Consider the following 7,947-nt stretch of genomic DNA (forward strand, 5'->3'; position numbering starts at 1 on the left):
CAACAACAATGGCTTTTGCCAGTTGGGTTTCCACCTAATATCTAGTGGACCTATGTGTTGATGTGTTGCATTCTTATGGTTCACATGAATTTATGGTTAAATGTTGCTCATGGTTTATTGATTTTGCTTATATCTACTGCATAATGTGTTGTTAATTAAATGATGGTTCAATTAACATTGAAAATTAAATATAAATTGAGCAAAATTTGATCCAACATGAAATAGTGATTCATCCCCCTCCCCCTCTCGGTATGAATTCTCTCTCTCTCTCTCTCTCTCTCTCTCTCTCTCTCTCTCTCTCTCTCCACATGTACAAGCTACTTTGGACATTATTATTTCTTAGTGATACCATCCAATTCTAAAACAAATTTAGTTGAATCTCTTCTAATTTAAGATGTGTTATTTTAATCATGATAATTAAGTAATTTGACAACTTTATTTTAACCATGATAATCAAGTTATTTGACATGAGGCCTTGTTTATTCAACCCCATTTTTGTAACACTACTTGCATCATCTCTATGTGTTTTTTTATTAAGATAAATACCATATTTTTCTTTGATTAAAATACATAACCATAATAAATAAAAAATTATAATTAAATAAAATTATATAAAAAATTAGTATATAAAAAATTTGGATTTCAAAACCTAGCAACAGGGAAAAAATTCCCATCTAAAAAAATCTTAAAAATTAAGGTTAGTCAATGAAAGATATAATAAATCTTTTTATTTTATTTAAAAAAGATAAGTGAAATATTACAAGTGAGCGTGAGACTTCAAAATGGCTGAGGAGAAAAAAGTAATACTACAAAATTAAAAAACAAATTTATAAATTATAATTATAATTATTTATATATATATATATATATATATATATATATATATATAATTTTAAGATTTAAAGATATAATAATATTATTGTATACAAATATTATTGATTTGTAAAGAGTAAATTTTCATTCTTTTAAAATGTTTATAGATTTTGAATCATTAACTAATTTATTTATATTAAGAGAAAACAAGTTTTTGGTTATTCAAAATAATTTAAAATCATATTCTGGGACCAAAAAACAATTTTGAATCATTAACTAATTTATTTATATTAAGAAAAAACAAGTTTTTGGTTATTCAAAATAATTTAAAATCATACTCTGGGACAAAAAAACAATTTTAATGACCTATTGGTATCCACTAGACACCTAATTTGATAATCATGGTGACTATTAGAAAAGAATCCTATGTATCAAAAAAAACCTAAACTTCATATAAAAAGCTTAATTACACTACCAAATACTTTAAATTTTGATAAATATAAATCTTCACTTAACATACTTTAAATTTTGATAAATATAAATCTTCACTTAACATTTTAAGTTTTGGTGAATATAAAACTTCAACTAGTATGTTTGAAATCAGTACCTAAACTTCATATAAAAATCTTTGATAATAGACATAATTACACTACCAAATACTTTAAATTTTGATAAATATAAATCTTCAATTAACATTTTTAAATTTTGGTGAATATAAAACTTCAACTAGTAGGTTTGAAATCAGTTATATTCAAATTAACGAAAATTTTATTATCATATGCAAAGTTGAGAATCCTAATTTTCCCAAACTTGAAAAATGTTTTACTTTATAATACATAAGGAAGAACTGGAAACAAATTTGTCTTGGAAACTATTTTTGACTATATATTTATATGGTTAGTTTTATATATATTGTTGCGAAAGTTAATTAATTATTGTTTAGATGGTTGTACATTTGGTTAATTTTATATTGATAAGTGTTTGGTTCCAATCCTTTTCGATTAAGAGCGTTATTACGTAATATGGCTATGATTGTGAGGAATCATTTGTTGAGTTTCCCCATATAACCATGAACCATAGAGATATATGGAACTTGTAATAAATTTGTCAATATATTACACTTCACCTCGAGCATTGGCTGCCACTGGTGAAGTCATCTACAGCGGCTAATGCTAACGTTGACAGTTGCAGTGAATAAAATGATATTGCAATGCCAGACACTGGAAGGGGCCATCCTGTAATTGAAGTTATGACAAGACAAAGAATTTGGATGTTGCAGTGAATAAAATGATATTGCAATGCCATTCTGTAATTGAAGTTATTCTCAATCTGCGCTACTCCCTTCTTTATATTCAACCAGAGAGACTATTCAAAAGTAATGTATTCTGGAAAACAAAGGTGGGTTGAATTTGACTGTAGAGTTCAATGTATGATAATTCAAGTCGATACGCGGGGGCGCTTTACTTCATTTAGCGCTTTCTCATATCAAGTGGAATATCCATTAGAGGAAAGGTGGTTCCGAATCGCTTTCGCAACTCAAAGTCGAGGTCGCTTCTGCATCTTGTCAAACAATGGAACCCTCTAGGAAATATTCTTTCAAGTAAATGTGTCTGCACAACCGCGTTCGTAACGCAGGTCGAGCTCGCATTTTCGACTTGTGAAACTGGGGGCCCTTTATATCCTCCAAAAGTGAAATGTACTTCCTCTAGCTTTATCAAGTCAAGTCGAATATCCATTAGAGGAAAGGTGGTTCCGAAATCGCTTTCGCAACTCAAAGTCCAGCTCGCCTCTTCATATTGTCAGATGGAATACTTCATTTAGCACTTTCTCAAGTCAAGTCGAATACCCATTAGAGAAAAGGTGGTTCAGAAATCGCTTTCGCAACTCAAAGTCGAGCTCGCTTCTGCATCTTGTCAAACAATGGAATCCTCTGGAAATATCATTTCAAGTAAATGTGTCTGCGCAACCGCGTTAGCAACTCAGGTCGACCTCGCATCTTCAACTTGTGAAACTCGAACCAACTAGGAATTAAAGTTGTACCATATAAGATTTCATTGGAAGTTTAATAAAGTTGTAGCATATAAGATTTCATTTGAAGTTTAATAGATGAATTTATCCATGTATTAATTATATGAGTAGAGGAAATATTATATAATTTTTTTTACTCTAATAAAATGTTAAAAATGTTTTGATTATGATTTGTGAAATTGTAATTTTTTATTGTTTAAATTGTATTTTTAAATATATAAATGAATATAGAGTTTTAAAAAATTTATTGGACATTTAAATTATGTAAACTATATAGCTTAAATTTGCAAATCTAACAATTTTTTACTAGATTTTAATTTAAAAATAAAACTTAAAAAATGTCAATGTCAGATTACACTAAATACTTTAGCCATAAAATTTTTTCTATTGTAGGAATTACTAGGCTCATTTTACAGCCCAATATGATGTGTATTGTATTGTCATAATTACTGTATATAACATATATAATTGACATTGAAATATTTTAATCAACATAAACGTTAAAATAATTTATTTTCAATTGCTTTATATGTTTAGGCTTAGAGGCTCATTCTACAACCCAATATGATGTGTATTGTCAGAATTATTGTATATAACATATATATAATTGACATTGAAATATTTTAATAAACATAAACATTGAAATATTTTATTTTCAATTGCTTTATATGATTGAGCCTAGAGACTCATTCTACAACCCAATATGATGTGTATGGTCGGATCATTGTATATAACACACACACACACACACACACACACACACACACACATATATATATATATAATTGACATTGTAATATTTTAATCAACTTAAACATTGAAATATTTTATTTTCAATTTCTTTATATGATTGAGCCAAGAGGCTCATTCTACACCCCAGTATGATGTGTTACCCTATCTCTGGGTCATTAAAGTTAAAATTGGATCCCTCTCCGCTTTTAGATCAGTGTTTAAGATGATGGATTTACCATGGTATATACATAGTTGACATTGTAATATTTTACTATTTTATTTCCTTATTAATATATTTTAAACAAACTTCTCTCTAATATTATAAAATATCTGTAATGAGTTACATATCTCCCTATTGTGACATCTCTCTCTCTCTCTCTCTCTCTCTCTCTCTCTATATATATATATATATAGTGAGAAAATTATTTATTTCAAGTGGACATTCAAATATTTTATTGATGGTTGACATTTTTCTTTTCCTTATTTTAAAATAAATATTCAAATATTTTATTTAACTCGTGCATTTTCAAAGTCAAAATATAATTTGTTTTCTAAACTTTCAATTACTTTATCTCTTTATATAAACTTAATATAAAATTAAAATACTTAATATGGATATTGAAATGTTTTATTAAATTTTATGTTAAACAAAAAAGTAATTGCGCATCTCTTTCATATTGGTTTGTAATATCAACCATGAACAAATACAACGAGACTGAAATTATTGATGTTTTTATCATGATTAACATCAGCTAAGACCTATATGGTCTACCTTAAGAAGGTATAGCTTCAATGAGTTAAAAGGTCATATTTTGAAAATTAGATCGAATAAGATGGAAAATTTAAGAGAATGTGTTTTTCATCTCTAATCAAGAGAAAAAATACATTCTCTGCTCAAAAATGGCGTCACTGTGCGTGACAAATCCGCACCAACCCTTTCTTGCACTCGGAGATGATCAGTCATCTGAGACCTGTCCTTCACGTGTTAATGCAGTCCACCTGATTCTACAAATACTTCTACATACTCCACCGCCACTACAGTTCTGTAATCAATGATGCATCCTAAAAAAAAAATTAAGGCTGTCCCTACTCTGTGCTCTGATACCAAGATAAAAATCAGACTTGAATTGAAAAAGAAGGAGTTACAGCTCACAGGTGAGTACTGCACCTGGAGACTGCACTCAAACAAAGAGAACTCTCTCCGTACACTCTACTTACATCAAATGAGCAATTACATCATTAAGTACATTACTAGAACTCAGGAAGTTGCAACCAAACTCCTACACTCTAGGAACAAATCCTAAACTAAGGAGATACGTTACAACTTGTGTAACCATTTCTCCATTAATACAAAATAATATTAATTATTTTCAACTTATATATATATATATATATATATATATATATATTAATTGTGATAAGAGGTGTATTTTATAATTCAGATGAAAATATACATGTTTGGCGCAGTTTATTAAGGAACAGACGCACCACTTGGCGCGGTTTTGAGGGTGATAAGCGCGCCAGAAAGTGCTATTGGCGCGGAATATAAGGCCTTAATCGTGCCAATTTCGTATGACGTGTCGATTTTGTTTCTGGCGTGGATCTTTTGTCGTCGAGAAGCGCCAGCCTCTTTCTCTTTTGAAAATCTGCAATTTTTTGCAGATCGGCCTTGCCCGGTGGTGGCACTTTGAAATTTCTGATCTACTCGGTGGCAGCAGATCGGATTTGCCCGGTGGTGGTGCATTGGAGTTCCGGATCTGTTCGGTGGCAGCAGATCGGAGTTGCCCGGTGGTAGCGCATTAAAGTTCCTGATCTACTCGGTGGCAGTAAATTGGATTTGCCCGGTGGTGGTGCATTAAAGTTCATGATCTACTCAGTGGCAGCAGGTCAGATTTTCCCGGTGGAGGCACATTAAAGTCCCTGATCTACTCGGTGGCAGCAGATCGGACTTGCCCGGTGGTGGCGCATTGGAGTTCCTAATCTACTCGGTGGCAGCAGATCGGATTTGCCCGGTGGTGGCGCATTGGAGTTCCTAATCTACTCGGTGGCAGCAGATCGGATTTGCCCGGTGGTGGTGCATTGGAGTTCCTGATCTGTTCGGTGGCAGCAGATCGGACTTGCCCAGTGGTGGCGCATTGGAGTTCCTGATATGTTCGGTGGCAGTAGATCGGACTTGCCCGGTGGCGGCGCATTGGAGTTCCTGATCTGTTCGGTGGTAGCAGATCGGATCTGCCCGGTGGTGGTGCATTAGAGTTCCTGATATGTTTGGTGGCAGTAGATCAGACTTTCCCAGTGGTGGCTCATTAAAGACTTATAGGATCATAAATTTTATCAATCCAATATGAATAACAGTGATGAGTACTCTCTTAAGCCAGAAAAGACGTGGTCTATTATCAGGCTAGTAGATTATTTGCTCAGGGAGCAGTGGCTGCTATTTATTTTGATAGGAATCGCCATCGCATCGAATTTCTTTATCCTACAACCTTGTTTTTTGGCTTCTAATGTGAATGAAAATGGAAGGTTTGTGCCCGACAAACCTCATCGGGTTGTTTACGAGACGCTTGTTTCTCGGTTTGCTCAGTATCATTCGGGTTCGATGGTGAATTCAAAGGGTAAAGTGTCCCTAGGTTTGAAGAGAAAGTCCCTGCGAGTTGTCGTGACGGGTGGAGCTGGCTTCGTTGGCAGTCATCTACTTGACAGGCTCATGGCAAGAGGAAACAGTGTTATTTTTGTCGACAATTGCTTCACAGGAAGGAAGGAGAATGTTAATCCCATCGGAGTTCGTAGTTGCTATGATGAGGGTAAGAGAACAGTTGAAACTCTGACTATGGGAGCAAATGTTGAGGTTCGGATTGCTCAAATTTTCAATACATACAGTCTGCGAATGTGCCGTGATGATGGTCGCGTTGCAAGTAATTTTTTTGCTCAGGCTTTGCGCAAGGAGACTTTGACAGTCTATGGAAATGGGGAACAGACACGGAGCTTCTTGTTCGTTTCTGATCTGGTTGAAGGCCTTATGCGAATTATGGAGGGTGAACATGTTGGTCCTTTCAATCTTGGGAACCCTGGGGAATTTACAATGTTAGAACTAGAACAGGTTGAAGAAGGAAAGGATGACTCTAACAGTGATTGGCACATTCCATTGCTAATGGAAGAAAACAGTAAGGAAGATGAAGAGCAGGAGCAGAAACAAGAAGAAGAAGTAACAGGAAATGTAATCAATAATGCAAGCCCAGAAAAGGCTGAAATAGACAGATTTGAGGTAAGTCCCCTACCAAGGAGATCAAGTAGGAATACTCGATTACCTTCTAAATTGAAAGACTATGCATTAATGTCAAAGTTTTTAAACATTGTAGAACCTACAAATTATGAGGAAGAAAGTAAATTTGATGCATGGAGGGCTACAATGTATGAGGAAATAGAATCAATAAACAGAAACCATACTTGGGATTTGGTTGAATTGTCTGAAGGTAAAACCCCCATAGGATGCAAATGGCTGTATAAACTAAAAATAAATGCAGATGGGAGTATAGAGAAACTTAAAGCTAGACTGGTAGCAACGGGTTACTCACAACAAGAGGGAATAGATTTCGATGACACCTTTGCTCCTGTAGACAAATTAAACACCATTAGAATGCTAATTTCCTTAGCAACAAAACACAAATGGCAGCTACACGAGCTAGATGTTAAGTCTGCATTTCTAAATGATGACTTGAAGGAAGAAATTTATTTAGTACAGCCTGAAGGTTTTGTGAAAAAGGGGCAGGAACATCTTGTGTGTAAATTGAAAAAGGTGCTTTATGGTTTAAAACAGGCACCCAGGTTGTGGTATGAGAAAATTGACTCATTTTTGGTACATCATGGCTTTCATAGGAGCTTGAATGATCCAAATATGTATACCAAGTTTAATAAACAGAGGAAAATTATTTTTATTTCTTTGTATGTAAATGATATGATTGTAACAGGGGATGCTAACAATCTGATCAAAGAAATTAGATGTCACAAGTGTATGAGATGGAAAGACTCTGGACAAACTTTTCTCACTTAAGGGAAGTATGCCAGAAGCTTGCTGGAAAGGCTCGGAATAGAGCAGTGCAAATCAACAACAACACCATTACAGCAGAACTTAAAGTTGAGCAGTGACGATGGTACTAAAGAGGTTTTTCAGATTCCGATTGGGCAGGTAACTTGGATCATCGAAGATCTATCACAGATTACACATTCAGCATTGGATCCGGGGTCATATCATGGTTGATATTTTTACTAAGCCTCTTGGGCGTGTAAAGTTTGAATTGTTTAGAGGGATGCTAGGAGTTCAGGATAATCCTTTCTCCATTAAGGCGGAAGTTGAAAATAATTAATATTATTTTGTAT

The 7,947-nt window shown here is 33.8% G+C and overlaps 1 pseudogene; it reads left to right on the forward strand.

Annotated features, from left to right (window-relative positions):
- Positions 1–5,914: 5,914 nt before the first annotated feature.
- On the forward strand, positions 5,915–7,556 carry LOC149206389 (UDP-glucuronic acid decarboxylase 2 pseudogene; annotated as a pseudogene).
- Positions 7,557–7,947: the final 391 nt, after the last annotated feature.

This window comes from Pinus tabuliformis, chromosome 1_2, assembly GCF_031772625.1.
Source record: "Pinus tabuliformis cultivar Carrire ecotype Pingquan chromosome 1_2, CPIR1, whole genome shotgun sequence".
Lineage (NCBI taxonomy): Eukaryota > Viridiplantae > Streptophyta > Pinopsida > Pinales > Pinaceae > Pinus > Pinus tabuliformis.